Below are 18,574 nucleotides of genomic sequence, written 5' to 3'. Positions count from 1 at the left end.
GAGTCACATCCAGTAAAAAGGAAGGAGTGGGGCAAATTTACTTTGGAGGGGGGCGCCCAATTTTAGTCTTGCCTAGGGCAGCACGAAACCAAAATACACCACTGGGAGCGGCACAGAATCCAAGTTGCATGAGGTTCAGTGTGAAGTTTCCACAGTCAGTGATGATTTGGGGAGCCATGTCATCTGCTGGTGTTGGTCCACTGTGTTTCATCAGAGGGCTGCGCTGACTTTGGACTAGATAAAACCCATCAGCAGATGACATGGCACCCCAAATCATCACTGACTGTGGAAACTTCACACTGGACCTCATGCAACTTGAATTCTGTGCCTCTCCACTCTTCCTCCAGACTCTGGCACCTTGATTTCCAAATGAAATGTAACATTTTGCACAGGCACCAGTTATTAGAACTCCTTAGGCGAGCTATGTGAACAAGACAAAGACGGCTCGCAGCCCTCAAGCTAGAGGGCGGCAGTACCAGCATTAGCCATGTGGCGGCGCAAGTCGCCCACATCTGCAGCCGCAGCCACTCGTTCCTGTATTCTCGGGCACGTTTCCTGGGAGGAGGACTCCTCTAATCCCCCACCCCGACTACTACACAACGTGAGCTAGACGTCCTGCCGCCTGAGCAAGGTGTGAGATCGGCGGTGGGCGGGGCTAGGAAGGAGTTGCCAGGCAGTGAAGGATGGGGAGCGGTAGGCGGGGCAGTGTGTGGGATTTGGTGCTGGTGAGCGGTGTGTCGGCGGAGAACACATAGACGGGCGCTGGGAGAGTGTTGGAGCGGGCTCAGAGGATGTGCACACCACCTCTATGGAGGACTTATGGGGTAAGATTCTTTTACTCTCTATATGGACTGCTGGACATTCATTCACCTTACTGCACCGCAATATATCGCAATATACTACTACTACCCTCACAGAATATGGAGTCCGTCCTAGGGGACAGGAAAAGTCAGTGCTGCTTCATTACCCTTCCATTCTGTATACAGGAGATATTTCCTGACAGCTTCATCCACACTACTGTGACCTGACAGCAGCATCCTGTGTGTGGGGGAAGTACAGGGACAGCAAACCTTTATTATATCACAGCTTACTCATTCTTACATGTCATGGCTGCATTCATCTTCTTTCAAGGCTTTCTGTCCTCTAATCAGGGCTAGGAAGTCTGTTGTCTATCAAAGGAACAAGCAGCCCCACAGATGCTTACAATGATCAGCTGCTATTTATGTAAAACCTGTATCCCATAAGAAAAAAAACTGCTAATAAAAATTAAGCTGGAGTTTGGCGGCTTCAATTCGTTAGTGTATATAAATCGGCTAATACATTTAACACTACCCCCCCCCCCCCCCCTTCCAGATTTACAATGTCACTATGCCTCCAGTGCTCATCCCTCTAGAGTAGTGTCTCTCTAAAGTAGGGTACACTACTAGTGTGTGTGTTACTGTGCTGCCAGTGCTCATCCCTCCAGAGTAGTGTCTCTCTAAAGTAGGGTATACCACGTGCAGGGGAGGACTGGGCCAGGGGGCAGGGGGGCAATTGCCCCCTGGGCCACTTTGAAAGGCTGCCACAGGCATGTCTAAATTATTCCTGGTGAAGGGAAAAAAAATTCCCGCTGCTGACCTACTACGTGCAAGATGAAGACAAGGATAGAGCCCCCTTCCCCCAGCATGGATGGTGTAAACTGTGTCAGAGGCCAGTTCCATACCCCACTGGAGACTCTCCTCTGGCCAGCCCCAACCAAGCTGTCCCAGCTCCCCCCAACCGCACCCTGCTGGCCAGGTTGGAAACCTGGATTCGGCCGGGGGTTGGAGAGTACCTAGAGCAGAGTACCTAGAGCAGAGCTTTAGCTTGGAATGGGGGTCAAAAGGAGGCCGGGAAGAGGGAGAGTGGGAGGGGGGCCGAGTTGCTGCACCATGGACCTCTGGATTGTACTTGCCCCCTGGGCTGAAAGTTGCCAGTCAGCCCCTGACCACGTGTGTGTGTGTTACTGTGCCGCCAGTGCTCATCCCTCCAGAGTAGTGTCTCTCTAAAGTAGGGTACACTACTAGTGTGTGTGTGTGTGTTACTGTGCTGCCAGTGCTCATCCCTCCAGAGTAGTGTCTCTCTAAAGTAGGGTACACCACGTGTGTGTGTGTTACTGTGCCTCCAGTGCTCATCCCTCCAGAGTACTACACTACTAGTAAGTGCGTGCATGTGCATATATATATATATATATATATATATATATATATATATATATATATATAAATAAAATAATTGGGTGAACAATCGTCCAATCTTCCTAGTTGTTTCACAGCAAGTCAGGTCTAAGGAAGGAAACATTGGGGTTGATTTACTAAAGGCAAATCCACTGTGCACTACAAGTGCAGTCCTGTAAATCTGAGGGGAAGATCTGCGGATTTCTATAATCCAATCATGTGCAAGCAAAAATTGTTTTTTTTTTTTTTTTTATTTTCCTTGCATGTCCCCCTCAGATGTACAGTGACTGCACTTCCAAGTACACTTGCAGTGCAGAGCGGATTTGCCTTTAGTAAATAAGCCCCAATGTATGAAAATTCTCGTACGACAAAGGCAAACTGCATCACGTGTTTGATGTGATGATGCGCAGTCTTTCATTTCTGATTTTTTTTTTTTTTTTTTCCCGTACGGAAATCATTTGAAATTGTTTTTTTCGCATACGACAAAAAGTTTGGAGTTTGTCCCTTGGGAAATTTTCTTACGGAAGGTTGGAATCGGCTGTGGAAAGTTTGTACAGGCGATCAGGAAATTGTATGATCGTTCATCGGATGAAAAGGTTCTTGTATCTTATAGTGTGTATGGGCCTTTAGGCTGCGTTAACACTGGGCGTTTTGAATTGCAGATTTGATGCGATTCTGACCGCCATTTAAAAATGCCCAGGTGTGAATGACATCATACAACACGTTTCAGATGCCATTCATTTAAATATCACCTAAAAACACGGTGCTGTTCTGCCGTGATTGTCCCACGAGAAATCGCAGCAAACCCTGTCACCCAAAACAAGCTTCTGAACTGTTTTTTGGGGCGACAAGCTTCACGTGATGCGGTTTCCGCAATCACAGCACGGTTTATTGCAGGACAGTTGCAGCAGAACTGCACCACATTTTTAAGTGCCTTTCAAATGGATATGGTATCTGAAATGTGTGATTTGTTATTCACACCTGGGCTTTTAAATCGCAGCAAATCTGCCCACAATTCAAAACACCCAGGTGCGAATGACAAATCGCACATTTCAGATACCATTCATTCAGGAGGTGTGTTCTTTGCCCAATCACCAGGTGAAAACGGAGGAAACGAAAATGAATGCAGCCACCACTTCTGATTGTTAAGCTGCAATATATTACATTTTTGGTTTTGGGTTTAATACCACTTGCCGACTGGCCGCCATAGTTCTACTGCGGCAGGTCGGCTCTGTTACACGAAACAACGTACATGTATGTCGCTTCAAGTAGCGGCTAGAGGAGGAGCCAATCTGCGGGCACCCGCGATCGCTCCACCTGAAGAAAGAATGGTGGTCTGCCAATGTAAACATGCAAGACCACTGTTCTGTCAGCGATGAACACAGGGCTCCTGTGTTCCTCTTATTTAGGAGCACGGGTCTCTGTGTTCATCCAGTGAGCCCATCTGCCACATTTAACCCTTTGATTGCCCCTTGTGTTAACCCCTTCCCTGCCAGTGTCAGTACAGTAACAGTGCATATTTTTAGCACCGATTACTCTAGTAATGTTACTGGTCACCTCAAAAATGTCAGTTAGATGTTTGATCTGTCCACCGCAATGTTGCAGTCCCGCTAGAAATCGCTGAATCGCCACCATTACTAGTAAAAAATGAATAAATAAATTAATAAAAATACCATAAATCTTTCCCCTAGTTTGTAGGCACGATAACTTTTGCGCAAACCAACCAATATACACTTAATGGGATTTTTTTTTTTTACCAAAAATATGTAGCAGAATACAAATTGGCCTAAAATGATGAAAAATATATATATTTTTTTCAGAATTGTCGCTATTTTTTTGTTTACAGCGCAAAAACTAAAAATCGCATAGGTGATCCAATACCCCCAAAGAAAGAGCTATTTGAGGGAAAAAAGGACATCAATTTTATTTGGGTACAGTGTCGCACAACTGCGCAATTGTCAGTTAAAGTAACGCAGTGCCGTATCTCAAAAAAATGGCCTTTTCATTAAGGGGGCAAATCCTTCCGGTCCTTAAGTGATAAAAGTGGAATTTCACCCCCCTCTTCTGACATATTTAAGGGGGTGGGGACATGTACCTGGATTTGACAGGTACCCACTTCCGCTTGGATCGCCTAGGCTAGTTCTCCTCTCCCCCCCCCCTCCCTGCCCTGACTGCAGAACCATTCATAAATCACAGCAAAGTGCAGTGAGCAACCAGCTGCCCACAGTTAAGATGTCTGCACCAGGGACTAAAGACGGGTGGAAAAAAAACGGCTCAGGTCAGGATAGTACTGGATCCTGTGACAGATGAATTGCGGTTTATTAAAAAGTCATCAGCTACAGTTTTTGTAGCTGCTGACTGTCAATTTTCACATGACTGAAGCTCCTCTTTTACCGCTTCCGGACCGCTCCCTGCCAATTTACTGCGTCAGGGCGGCCCTCCTGCGCGAAATGACGGAGTCCCCCACTCGGCAGCGGTGCACGGGGCAGGTGGCTCCGATTGCCGCCTGGCACCCGTGAGCGTTCCCCCGCTGAGAGAGAACGATCAGCTGTTGTAAACACAGCCGACCGTTCTTCTCTTTGAAATGATCAGAGCGCCTGTGATCCTTCTATATAGGATCGCTGGTCTCTGTGATCCTTTCACAAGCCCAACCCCCATATAGTTAGAAACACGCCCCTAGGTACACATTTAACCCCTTATTCACCCACCGTGTTAACCCCTTCCCTGCCAGTGTCATTATTACAGTAACAGTGCATATTTTTAGCACTGATTACTGTAGTAATGTAACTGGTACCCCCAAAAGTGTCAAATGTCAATTAGGGGTCCTGTAAAAATGACATAAATCTTTCCCATAGTTTGTAGACGTGATAACTTTTGTGCAAACCAATCAAAATAGACTTATTGTGATTTTTTTTTTTTTTTTTTCTAAAAATATTTAGCCAAAAAAAAAAATTGGCCTAAAATGTTAAATTTAGATTTTTTAAAAAATTTTTTTTTTGGGGGGGGGGGGGCAATGTTATATAGCAGAAAGTGAAAAATGTTTTTTTTTTTTTTTTTTCAGAATTGTCGCTTTTCTGTTTTATAGTGCAAAAAATAAAAATCTCACAGGTGATCAAATACCACAAAAAGAAAGCTCTGTTTGTGGGGAAAAAAAAGAACATCAATTTTATTTGGGTACAGCGTTGCATGACCGTGCAATTGTCCGTTAAAGTAACGCAGTGCCGAATCGCAAAATATGGAGTGGTCATTAAGGGGGAAAATCTTCCGGTCCAGAACTGGTTGAAGAAGTAGTCATTTGTTTTTCTTTTTTGTTACCTGAAAAGTAAAGGAAAAATGTGCTAGTATGCTTCACATACTAGCACATTATGTGACACCTCCAAATGAAGCCCTCATCGCCCCCACTAGAGGCTGCATCCATCTTCACCCGTCTTTCTTCCAGGTCCGTGGACTTAGACTGTGCTACAGGCTGGAGCCGCATGACGTTACTCCCGCACATGCGTGCCGGTCACGGCACAGGGCTCTGAAGAAGCTGCACGGGCGGCCGTTCATTTAGAGTGCATGCGCCAATGACATCATCAGTGCAGTATACAGAAAATATCTTCTAAACTGTGCATGTTTCAGGAGAGATTTACAGTACCTATAGGTAAGGCTTACCTATAGGTACAAACACGCAACCACTTTAAGTAGTGGATGCGTGTGACTTCTTAGAGAAGAAGGCTATTGTTTAGTGTCATTTAGGGCTCGCCATAGAAAATGTATGAGAACATTCTTTCTTGACGGAAAGAATGTGAAAGCCCATAATATATATTCTTCAGATCTGTTTTTTGAATGGCATCCCAGACATTTTAAACCGGTTTCATTACATGTGTACTATGTGACTTTTATATTGACCAATAGCAATCACTCTGATCCACCCCAGCATCCCTGAGCCCACGTTCACATTGGTCTGATTTGACATGTCAAATCGCAGCCAATTTCCGGCAATGGCACCGTCCAAATCTGTTTGATGCCGACTTTGCAGCGACGCACTGATTCCCAAAAGTAGTTTCTGCACTACTTTTGGCGACTTCAGGGGTGATTTCAATAGACATCTGTGCAGGAACCCACACAGATGTCGGTGAAATCGTCCCCGAAGTAGGACTAAGAATGCTGGTTTGAAATCGTGCGAGTTCAGCTGAACCCGCCTCAGTGTGAACCTAGACTAAAGGGAAAAATGGGAAGAAGACCATTACTTTCAAATCACCAGACTGCTGCATGGGCAGTAAAAGCTAATTATCCACATGCAGCGCGAACTGGGGAGAATGGTGAGGGTGTCAGGTGTTTGTTCACCTTTTCATAAGGTGAACTTGTACTTCAAAAAGAGGAACCTCCATTTGACTGTAGTTGCGGACTTAAAAAAATCAGATACTTACCAGTGCCTGGGGTCCAGTGCTGTCTTCCCACAGCCCATTCTTCTTACCACTGTGGGTTGCTGGTGCTGCGATCAATATAGGAGTCGGATATCACTTCTTGGATCCCCACTGTGCAGCGCTTTTTGAATGGTCCTTCAGTTTACCGGGACATGCAACGTGTCCCAGAAGGCTGTGGGAGGGGGCAAAGGGACATCATCCTTGCCTAGCAGATGATTGCAGAAGTGGGAGCAGGTACCAATAAACATTGGTACTTGCTCCTCAGTTACAGGTGGCCAGGGGCAAGGGAAGGGAGAAAACCATCAGTACTTTACTTTTTGAGTGAAGTTCCAATTTAAAGTGATTGTAAAGACTAGTTTTTTTTTTTTTTGTTTTGTTAATAACAAACGGGTTATTCTTTCCTCCTCCTGTGCAGTTGGTTTTGTACAGAGTGGCCCAGATCCTCCTCTTCTCGGGTCCCTCCTCTGTGCTCCTGTTGAGTGCCCCTACAGCAAGTGCTGACTAATCAGAATCCCTCTGATGCAGGCAGTGAAAGATAATCATCCACTAAAATAAAGGCACGATTTTTATTAACCACTTCAGCTCCGGAAGGTTTTACCCCCTTAATGATCAAGCCATTTTTTGCGATTCGGCACTGCGTTACTTTAACGAAAAATTGCGCGGTCGTGCGACGCTGTACCCAAATAAAGATGATGTCCTTTTTTTTTTTCCCCCCACGAATATAGCTTTCTTTTGGTGGTATTTGAACACCTCCTGCGGTTTTTAAATTTTGCGCTATAAACAAAAAAAGAGCAACAATTTGAAAAAAACGCTATTTTTTACTTTCTGCTATAAAACATTAGTAATAAAACAATTTTAAAAATCTAATTTTTTTTTAGCAGTTTAGGCCAATTTGTATTCTGCTACACTTTTTGGGATTTTTTTTAACCAAAAATATGTATTTTAATTGGTTTGCGCAAAGGTTATAGCGTTTACAAACTACGGGATAGATTTTTGTAATTTTTATTATTTTTTAATTTTTTATTAGCAATATATATATATATATATATATATATATATATATATATATATATATATATATATATATATATAGTAATAGTATATATTAGTAATAGTAATTATATAGTAATTTTTTATTAGTAATGGCAGCGATCAGCAGTTTTTAGCGGGACTGCGACATTGCAGCGGACAGAGCGGACCCCTAACTGACATTTTTTACACTTTTTGGGGACCAGTGACATTAATACAGTAATCAGTGCTAAATATTATGCACTGTTACTGTATAAATGACACTGGCAGGGAAGGGGTTAACACTGGGGTGATCAAAGGGGTTAATGTGTGCCTAAATATGCTTACTAACTGGGGGGGGGGGGGGGTTCTGTGATAGGCACAGAGAGATTGGAGTTTCAGCTTAGCTTCCCACGGAAGCGCAGCTTCGGCGGCATGCGCTGCCAAGACCTCGTGCACGAAATCGCGTAGCACTACGTGGTTTTGCGCAGCCGAGCCGCCCTGCCGGAGTAATACTACGGTGGGCAGTCGGCAAGAGGTTAAAAAAAAAAAAATGCACTTGCACTTCACATGTAATTTTTGATTTAATATTACATTTTAAGTTCACCTTTTAAAAAAAATAACGAATGCACATTTTTTTTTTTTTTTTGTAGGTAAAAAAAATGATGCATTTATTTATTTTTGTTTATAGACCTGTAAAGCATTGCACCCGCGATCAGCAGATTGTGGGTAGAATGCCACGGTCTGCAGACTCTGTATATCTGTCTGTAGCTCTGATATGAGCAGGCAGTTCAATGAATAACCTAGAGCACTCAACAGCGCTGCGGTAGTTCATTGCGAACTACAAGCCGACAGCTGCAAAGACTGTCGGACCTTGTAGTTTTGCTATTCACAGAACACTGTAAATGGAAGAAGCTGCGGGGTGGGTGGAGCCCTGCCCAGCCATGTCTTTTTTTTAGATTGTGACAGCTAGCGGAGGGGTTTGGTTTAACCACTTACCGACCAAACACTGCAGATCTTCCCGCAGGTTCCCGCGAATGGACGTACACGTACAGCGTTTTGCGGGAGCGATCGTATGGGCACACACGTGACCCCATTCGCCAGCGGGGAAGCTTATCTGTGGGTCGATGGGTGCGATTGCCGCTGGGCACCTGCAATCGTTCCCCGTGGAGACAGAACGGCGGTTTGCTGTTCTGTCAGCAATCAACACAGGGATCCTGTGTTCCTATTTAGGAACACAGGATCCCTGTGTTTATTCTATAAGCCCATCCCCCTCACAGTTGGAAAACACCCCCTAGGCATACATTTAACCCTTTGATCGCCCCTGGTGTTAACCCCTTCCCTGACAGTGTCATTAGTAAAGTAGCCGTCCATATTTTTAGCACTGATTACTGTAGTAATGTCACTGGTCCCCCCCCAAAAGTGTCAAAAATGTCAGGTGTCTGATCTGTCCACCGCAATGTCGCAGTCTCGCTAAAAATTGCTTATCGCTGCCATTACTAGTAAAAAATAAATACAAATTACATAAATCTTACCCTTAGTTTGTAGACGCAATAACTTTTGTGCAAACCAATCAAAATACGCATATTAAGATTTTTTTTTCAAAAGTATGTAGCAGAATACATATTGGCCTAAAATGATGAAAAACATTTTGATTTTGAATTTTTTTTATTGGAAATATTCTATAGCAGAAAGTGAATTATTTTTTTTTTTTTTTTCATAATTGTCGCTCTTTTTTTGCCTCTAGCATAAAAAATAAAAATCACAGATGTGATCAAATACCACCAAAAGAAAGCTCCATTTGTGGGGAATAAAGGACATCATTTTTTTTTGGGTACAGCATCGCAATTGTCTCTTTAAAATAACGCAGTGCTGAATCGAAAAAAAATGGCCTGGTCAATAAGGGGGGAAATCTTCCTGTATAGCTGTCTAAACGGTGGATCGGGGGGAGGCGGGACTGGTGCATATGTAACCTGTTACACAAGGTGAATGTTTTCTTATTGTTTTTCTGGTCTAACCTGTAACAGTTTTTTTTTTTTTACCTGTTTATGCTGCAATTATTTTTCAACTTCTTTTTAATGCCGGTTCACACTGAAGCAGCACGACTTCGGGGGGCGACCTGTGAAGACACGTGCACCGCGACTTGCAGGGACTTCACATAATGGAAGTCTATGCAAGTCGCTCCGAGGTCGCCCCAAAGTAGTACAGGACACTTTTTCTAAGTCGAAGCGACTTGTGTCGCTCCTATTAGAACGGGTCCTGTACTACTCAATGGACCGCGACATAAGGCAATTTGTCAGGCTGACAAGTCGCGGCAGTGTGAATGGGCTCTAACAGACCAGCAAAAAAAATGGCAATAAGAGAGTTGAGACAAATCATTCAGCGCTGACAGGTAATGGTCAGCTTTTTTTTCCATTTGTTGTATTTTGACTGCCAGCCTCTGGAGCTTTCAAAATGCAATAGCCGTGTGGGAGATTTGTCCATCGCACGCTGTGCAATGTAGTTGGAGGAATCGGTCAGATGCTTTCTGTTTAGTCAGCTTTGTGTTGCTGATCTCCTTTTGGCCTAATTATAATCCCATCTTGTCTACGCAGAACTCGGTGGCTGCTGCTTATCGTTTTTCAAGTTTCACTTCCTAAAATGGTTACACTGGCTGCACAAGCCTGCTTAGTGAGCTAATGCTTGGCTGATTCTAGTCTTCACTAATAGTGACAATGCAGGAGAATAATTAGGAGACAGGAACAGTGTTGTCCTAGAACAGGATGTGTCCAAACCAGGACCTTCATGGCAGGATTGACAGTTATTTTAACACAAGCTGCAGATTTTAAAGAAATGAAACATGATTTTTCATATTAAGTTACATTAGATTTTAGTGATTGAGTTTACATTTGTTTTTAATGTATAACTATAACTATTTTCTATGGATAGTGGGGGGGATCAGAATACCTGATACCTGACAGGTTTTTATTGCTGTATGTGGCACGTTTGGTGAGATTCACCCTCTCTATATGTCATGTTTACCATTATCACCGAAAGGGAAAGAAAATTCCAAATTTTGGATTGTTGCCAGAACAGGAAAGGAGGAGGACTTTTCCAGTAGGGACACACTTCTGCTTTTGGCAATGGGACAGAAAGTAAGTGGGAATCCCCATAATGAGGCTCGAAATGCAGAAAGTAAAAAAACAACAAAAAACCTGCCTTACTTTAGAATACAGTTCTACTTTACCAGTTTTTTCCTGTGCTATAGCCGAAAGACTGCTACAGCAGGGGCCTCCAGTACTGGGAGGACATCCATGGATGTCTTCCCACGTGCGTGCCTCCCATGCACCCCCTGGGACACGCATTGGGTGCGTTCTGTGACCGCTGTGTGGCAAACGTTTAAAGTGTCCTGAAAGCCACACATCAGGACACACCTGCTGTGTTGTGGTGAGTGACATTCTCAGCCTGGAGTCCATTCACCACTACACAGCAGGTCTGTCCTGATGTGTGGCTTTCGGGACACTTTGAATGTTACCATTGTTTGGAGCATAGATGAGCTCCCTTCTCAGCTGGTACTTACAGCAGGGGGGTTCACAAGATTAGTGTTCCTGCATAGCCTGAGCTGTTCACATTCACATCTTTTGGTTCACTGTGTGCTTTGGACACAGCTGATCAGAGATTGGGGTAAAGGGCCAATCACAGTGCCCCTTTACCGTGTGATCAGCTGTGTCTAATCACAGCTGGTCACATGTAAACGGACTTGCCATCTGTTGACTCTGCTTTCCTTGCACAGACACAGCATGTGAGGAAAGGAGAGCCGATCTGACAGGGCATAGTGAGTACATGGTTTACACTGATAATCAGGGCACTAATCATTGGGGCAGCCTCATCAGTGCCCATTAGTGCAACCTGAGTGAAAAATGTATTTGCAAAACTTTATAACCGAAACTGAGAAATAGTTTTTGTTTTCAAAATTTCAGTTTATTTTGCGTTTATTTAGAAAGAAATAAAAGATCCAGTGGTGATTAAGAGCCGGTTCACACTGGGGCGACCTGGTCGCCTGACAGGTCGCCTGCCATAGAGAAACTGTGGACCCGTTCTAATAGGAGCGACACAAGTCGCTCCGACTTAGAAAAAGGGTCCAGAGCTTCTTTGGGGCGACCCGGAGCGACCTGCATTGACTTCAATGTTATGAAGTCCGTGCCGGCCCCTCCGAGGTCGCGGTGCGAGCAGCGCACCGCGACTTGTGAGGTCGCCCCGGCAAGTCGGATCGCTCTAATGTGAACCGGCTCTAAATGCCACCAAAAGAAAGCTCTGTCTCAAAAAATGATACAAATTTAATTTGGATACAGTGTTGCCTGACCAAGCAATTATCATTCAAAGTGCAACAGCACTGAAAGCTAAAAATTAGCCTGGGATGGAAGTGTCCCAATGGAAAGGGATGCAGTATAACCACCAAGTAATTGCATGCAATGCTCAGTGTTGTAGTGTAGGCAGTGAGGAGGAAACCTAATCCCTTCTCACCACCTGTTTAAGGCCCTCTGAAAAGCTATCCATGGATTGCTTTTCAGAGGGCAATTCTCTTCCCTAGCCCTGGATAACAGTAAAACCTGACTTTTTTTTTTTTTCTTTTTTTCTATCGTTTCCCTAAATAATTTTTATTTAATAAAAAAAAAATATATATATATATCTACACACACACACACACACACACACACACACACACACACACACACACACGTGTGTTTTATACATTTTTTTTTTTTCTTATACACACACACGTTGACCTCAGCTGTTTTCTGTGTCAGTTTTTTACATATTGTATACCTAAATTATTTACTGATTAATGACGGGTGTCTTTTCTTTTTCTATTTCCTCTTCCTGTTTTTATGGCAAAACAAATGTTCAGAGACTTCCAAAAGAAGGGCAGACTCAACTGCTGAGCAGATCTAATTATCTTCTAAAAATGTAAAGGGGGCAAAAGTGTGTACATTGGTCCCAGCGTTATAAAGAGTCTGCTGTTAGCCTGTTCTATTGCTGTAATGATCTCCAGGGAGGAAATCTGAATCACCATTGTGGGCTGTATGCTAAAAATAAAGCCAGAGCACTTTTATACCTGTGCAGATAAGTATGCATTTAGTTAGAAAAAAATTTCACAACCACAACTTGGTAGTTTACTGCAACGAATAAGGTCAGCAACTTGCCAGTGTATTAGCATATTGATAACCTATTTTGCATATGTAAAATATGTGCAAATCCAAGCTGAATCATTAGTTAACCTCTTGCTGTCTGTAGAACATAAATGGCATGGACTTCAGATGGGTAAAAAGGTGACTGTCTTTTCAGTAAAAATGATCTGGGCAGCTGTAGAGTCACCCAATTGCTTATACTGCTCGAAACTCCATGACTCTGGAGGAGAAAAAACAATTCTTCTCTATGGAGATGTTCACATCTCCACTACAAGCCACCTGAAGTGCAACAAAGTTCTGGAGCTTTTTGTAGCTCGAATCGGGCAGTTAAAAATAATAATGGTAATATACATATAATAAAATACATAAATAATACAAATAACCCTAAATCTAATAATATCCCCTATACCTTAACCTGATTATTACATAAAAATGATTAAATATCCAAGTGAGTGAAGTAAATAAATCACTAAATTTCAATATGCTAAATAAATCCTATAAGCGTGCAAAATAACTTAACCCATTGGTGCATACATCAAGTGATGTGATAAAATACCATCAATCTACTAGCATGACTTTTATAATACAAATAGAATGAGTCAGTGAAACAGTCCAAGAACGGATCACTCGATGTCAAGAGCAGACATAGATGCATGAGAGAGATTTGAATCCCAAATAAGTTTATTAAACATGTAACACACTTACAAACGCAGCACTTCAGCAGGGCGGTCTGTATCAGCGGTCTCAGCAGAGAGGCACGTGTGACTGACAGGCTTCGCCCCCTATACGCGTTACGTCAAGTGTTGACTTCTTCGGTCATAATCTGGCACAGCACTGTTTTGGATATTTATGGTTTACTTGTGAAGTGGAAACACATTTAGTGAGAGCAGCCTGAGTTAATTAGTTGATTGAATCGCACTTGTATTTATTTTTACTGCACATTTAACTCTAGTTGCGCTGATCTTTCCCTTAGCTATACCTAAACCTAACTAAATAAGTAAGGAAATTGCCAAAAAAAAATGGTAAAATTATTAAACTAAAGGGGATGAAAAAGCTGAAAAGCTGCAAAAAATATTTTGCTCTATTGGCTGGTTTTTAAAAAAAATGTGTGACCAGCTCTCAATGCAGCCAGTTCACACCGGTCTGGGGCAGGCATGGAGCAGATTGCAAAAGGGTCCCGTTTTTGCATGAACCCTTATTCAAACATAAATTATCTCTGTTAAGTGCACAAAAAAAAAAAATCCTATTAATAAGCCGAAAATCCAGTGCTGTACTATACAGGCCTATCTCAAGCAGCCCTTCTCAGCTTACTTCTGTGAAATGCAGAACAGCCTAATCCCCCCCCCCCCCCCCCCCCATATTATGGAGCTAGAGAGAGCTATAGAGGTTCTGTAGTCCTTACAGGAGTCCAGGGTGACAATGCGGATCCTCCAGTACAGTGAATTAAGCTGGCCAGAGATGGATTGAAATTTGGCAAATTCAGCAGGGACCAGCCAAATTTCGATCCATATATGGGCTCTTAAAGTGATTGTAAGTGATTGTAAAGGAAAAATGTTAATTAAACACAAACAAACATGTAATACTTGCTCTGTGCAGTGGTTTTGCACAGAGCAGCCCAAAACCTCCTCTTTTTGGGGCCCCCCACCAGCGCTCTGGGCGCCTACCATTTGCCGAGTGCCCCCATAACAAGCCGCTTGCTCTGGGGGCACTTGTGCGTGCTCACTCCCGAACCGGCTCTTTGCATCCATAAGACACAGAGAGCACTACTCAACCCCGCCTCTCTGGCTGCGATTGACAGCAGCGGTAGCCAATGGCCCCTGCTGCTGCATCTCAGCCAATCAGGAGGGAGAGCCTCAGGTCTTGTACACATTGCTGGATCGAGATCTGGCTTAGGTAAGTATGGGGGGGGGGGGACTAAGGTGGGAGCTGCACACTGAAGGTAAAAAAAAATCTTCAGCCTTTACAACTACATGTTTACTGGACAGAATCTGTCTTGTTGAACACAGTAGACATTCTGATGTCCTTCAATCCCAACTCTGGCCTAACATTTTTTGTAAATGTGCTCAATATTGCATTTTATCCTTTTTTTGTTTTCTCTTTTCCCTATGTTAACCACCCAGAAAAACTGTTTGCCTGCACTTACTGACACCCATGTGGCCCATGGCCATGGTGGCCTTACCTGCAGGCAATAAATGGAGAAGTCTACATTGTAATGCAGTCCCATCTAGTGACTCACTTCACTTGAAATTACACCTGTATTCCAGAAGCACACAGTCTCTACTAGCCTAATAGTGTCTCTTCACGGGTAAATGAGTAATGACCGCTCTGGCACTGCTTCAGAACATCCCTTCCTGATGTTGCAACCATGAGAAGGAAGCTCTGCACTCTATCACTACCCAATCAGCTGCTGTCAGTCCCACACACGCTCCTCTGCATTACATTAGTTTCCAAGAGCATAATGTCACATGGCCTAAAAATGCTGATATCTTTGGATCACAGCATGGTAGTTAAAAATAAAAATGTTTGCCTAGAATTGGGTTTTATGAACAGGAAACGCCACCCACAATGCTTCTGGTATGTATAATAAATGCAGCTTTTTTTTTTTTTTTTTTTCTTTCCTAAAGCTGAACTCCAGACAAACCCTCGTGCTTTTTGTGTATTGTCACATGATCACAGGGTTCCTAATGTCATGCTTTTTGTGTATTGTCACATAATCACAGGGTTCCAGATGTCATGCTTTTTTGTGTATTGTCACATAATCACAGGGTTCCAGATGTCATGCTTATTGTGTATTGTCACATGATCACAGGGTTCCTAATGTCATGCTTTTTGTGCATTGTCACATGATCACAAGGTTCCAGATGTCATGCTTTTTGTGTATTGTCACATGATCACAGGGTTCCTAATGTCATGCTTTTTGTGTATTGTCACATGATCACAGGGTTCCTAATGTCATGCTTTTTGTGTATTGTCACATGATCACAAGGTTCCAGATGTCATGCTTTTTGTGTATTCACATGATCACAGGGTTCCTAATGTCATGCTTTTTGTGTATTGTCACATGATCACAGGGTTCCTAATGTCATGCTTTTTGTGTATTGTCACAGGATCACAGGGTTCCTAATGTCATGCTTTTTGTGTATTGTCACAGGATCACAGGGTTCCTAATGTCATGCTTTTTGTGTATTGTCACAGGATCACAGGGTTCCTAATGTCATGCTTTTTGTGTATTGTCACATGATCCCTAAACTACAGATTGCAACAACCGTTGAGAGGAGGAACTTGCAGTGTCACTTCTGGTCCAGTTCCGAGTGCTTTGTGTTTCTACAACTCACAAGAGCCCTTGTGAGTAAGAGCCTGTTCACACTAGATGCAGTGCAAATCCACACCGCATCAAAATCGCAACCTGCTCATGCGAACTGATTGCGGAGTGTATGTTAACGACAGCCCGCAGTCAGTTCGCAAAATGCTTTGCGTTTTGCAGAATTGGATCTCGTGGGTGTGAGCAGCCATGCGATCCGATTCTGATGCGGACAAAAAAAGGGTCCTGCACGAGTTTGGTCTGAATGTGATGTGAATTCAGCCATACAGTTTTTTTATTGCTGAATTTGCATCGCACAGACATAGCATGTGATCTGCACAGCAATGTGGTGGGAATCACATGTAATATCTGGCATCGGACTAGTGTGAATCGGCCCTAAAAGACAACACTGTAAGAGGTGTGTGGGTTGAGAACTCCGTTATCATTATTCAGGCATGCTAGCCTGCAGCACTGTGTACACACCTGAGAACAGAGGCAGGCTTGGGCGAGGAGAGATAAAGGCAAATAGTTGATACTTATCTCTGTTCATTCTCTACTAATAGTAATGACTGTACACAGCCACAACCATTATCTTAGCAGTAGTGCTTTAACCACAGAAAGTGTTTGACCCATGTAAACCTGAGAACTCCTTTTGTTGTGCCTGTACCTTACAACACTGTTGAACATGCTGATTGAAAACCAGCTCAGGTAGGCACAGAGGGAGAGGTGGTAGTGCAGTCATTGATAGTGGAGTTGGCAGTGCTGATTTGCTAGTATACAGAAGTGCTGAGGCCTAGTAGCCATCAGCAGTGGCAGGAGTTCTCAGCTCCTCTGTCACTGCTCATAGCACAGTAATACGTGACAAGCATCGGCTCCTTTGTTCTGTGCCTGCATTCTGACAGTGCTGACACATTACCAGCACATAGCCAGGTATAGAGGTAGGCTCGAGGGCAGGTTATACAAATGAGAAATTCCTCTGTGTTTGCTGATGCCTAGTATCCTGCAGGGCATAGGAGAACAATTGCAACAGACCCGCCTATAGATGTAATTCCAAGCAGTCACCGAAGAACCATTCTGTTCAAATTGACCAGACACAAGTGTGCAGTCCCCTGAACAGGAAATTAAATAGAGAAAGCTACTGAATGCTGTCTGCACTGAAGCCTGAGAAGAGAAGACTGCTGCATTTAATTTAATGTAGAACACAAGATAAAGTACACATTTGCCAACTAGTTTTAATCATTGATAATTCAGGAAGTTGGGAGAAATGTTTTTCTAGTAAGATGCTGTCTGCATTATTTAACCTAACCACTTTACCACCGGAGGATTTTGCTGTCTTACGTCTGGGCAACTTTTTGCGATTCGGCACTGTGCGACTTTAACTGACAATTGCGCAGTCATGCAACGCCGTACCCAAGCGAAATTTACGTCCTTTTTTTCCCCACAAACGGAGCTTTCTTTTGGTGGTATGATCACCTGTGCGATTTTTACTTTTTGCGCTATAAACAAAAAAAGAGCGACAATTTTGAAAAAATAACAATATTTTTCACATTTTTTTTTTTTTAATATGAAATACCCCCCCCCCCCCCCCCAAAAAATGTAAAAATCAAAATTTCTTATCATTTTAGGCCAATTTGTTTTCTGCTACATATTTTTGGGGGAAAAAATCGCAATAAGCGTATTTTGATTGTTTTGCGCAAAAGTTATTGCGTTTACTAACTAAGGGAAAGATTTCTGTCGTTTTTGGTGTTTTAAACGAGTAATGGCGGCGATCTGCAATTTTTTTTTTTTTTGCGAGACTGCGACATTGCGTGTGTGTGGGGAGGTGACTGAGTGACACAAGGACAGATCGCAGGTTCAGCTATGCTGAATCCTGCAATCTGACCCTGCCTGTCACTTAGGAGATCCGCCCGCTTGTGTAAACTCGATCGGGGAAGAGCGGCGGTGATCACCGCCGCTCCTCCCCTGGCCCGACTCCCGCTGTGACTGAATACAGCGGGAGCGAGGGGGAGTGTCTGCCGACGTAGGTCTATGTCGTCAGACCTACAAGAGCCACTTTGCCGCAGTAGAGCTCTAGTGAGCAGCGGTAAAGTGGTTAAACCATTGTAATCGGAAGCACCCAGGAGCCCCAAAACCTAAATTGTCATTTCCTAAAGAAGCTCTCCCACCCTTGCCTGCCACACCCTATTGGCCTATCAGCTAACTGGCAGCCTCACAGGCCAACTTAAGGGCTCTTTCACACAGGCGGACCGTTCAGTTCCGTTTTTTTGGCGGATCTGAACGGTCCCCCCCCCCCCCCATGCATTCCTATGGAGCATCGGATGTCAGCGGAGACATGTCCGCTGACACCCGATCCGTCAAATCCGGACGGATGGAAACCCTATTTTCCATCTGTCCAGCGGATCGGATCGGATGAGAATGGACAGACAGTCCGTTCCCATCCGATTTCCCCCTATAGAGATGCATGGGGAACTGTCAGCTGTGTCTCCGCACACA

At 43.6% G+C, this 18,574-nt stretch overlaps 1 protein-coding gene across 1 annotated transcript in view; it reads left to right on the top strand.

Moving 5' to 3' along the window:
• Positions 1-732: 732 nt before the first annotated feature.
• GCNT1 (glucosaminyl (N-acetyl) transferase 1) overlaps positions 733-18,574 on the top strand; it is a 57,014-nt gene continuing 39,172 nt past the window's right edge. Inside the window, exon 1 of the mRNA XM_082244079.1 lies at positions 733-824. The gene's annotated coding sequence lies outside the window, so the exon portion shown is untranslated. The remainder of the gene's footprint in view (positions 825-18,574) is intronic.

The sequence above is a fragment of the Pelophylax lessonae genome (genome assembly GCF_965119305.1).
Source record: "Pelophylax lessonae genome assembly, chromosome: 1".
Lineage (NCBI taxonomy): Eukaryota > Metazoa > Chordata > Amphibia > Anura > Ranidae > Pelophylax > Pelophylax lessonae.
Note: the sequence above shows the minus strand (reverse complement) of the source record. Positions and strands in the feature narration are given on the sequence as shown.